This window comes from Penaeus monodon, chromosome 24 (genome assembly GCF_015228065.2).
Source record: "Penaeus monodon isolate SGIC_2016 chromosome 24, NSTDA_Pmon_1, whole genome shotgun sequence".
Taxonomy (NCBI): domain Eukaryota; kingdom Metazoa; phylum Arthropoda; class Malacostraca; order Decapoda; family Penaeidae; genus Penaeus; species Penaeus monodon.
Window position 1 is genome coordinate 13270614 of NC_051409.1, and position 322 is coordinate 13270935.

General features: G+C 27.0%; 1 protein-coding gene across 2 annotated transcripts in view; it reads right to left on the reverse strand.

The window, feature by feature from the left end:
• LOC119588589 (failed axon connections homolog) overlaps nucleotides 1–322 on the reverse strand; it is a 7241-nt gene that overhangs the window by 6012 nt on the left and 907 nt on the right. The gene's annotated exons all lie outside the window — the stretch shown is intronic.

Consider the following 322-nt stretch of genomic DNA (forward strand, 5'->3'; position numbering starts at 1 on the left):
GATAAAGAATCCAAAATTAACTTTTTCTTAATGTTACTGTAATCATCTTCGAAAATTTTCTAGTGTCTTAACAATTAATTTAGCTATAAGTGACTACATTTTAGGGTTATTTGTATCAAATCATGCTACTTATAATGTAATCAAAACTGTAAGCTAATTATGTATGCAAAATTAGTACTAACTTCCTTGGCAACTAAACCTGAAATTACCAGTAATATTACATATCAACACAAAATGATACGTTTAACTTAATTTATCGTTGCTCTTTTCACTCACTAGGAAACAATATTGCTGCAAACGATATTTGAAAAATGTAGTTTTG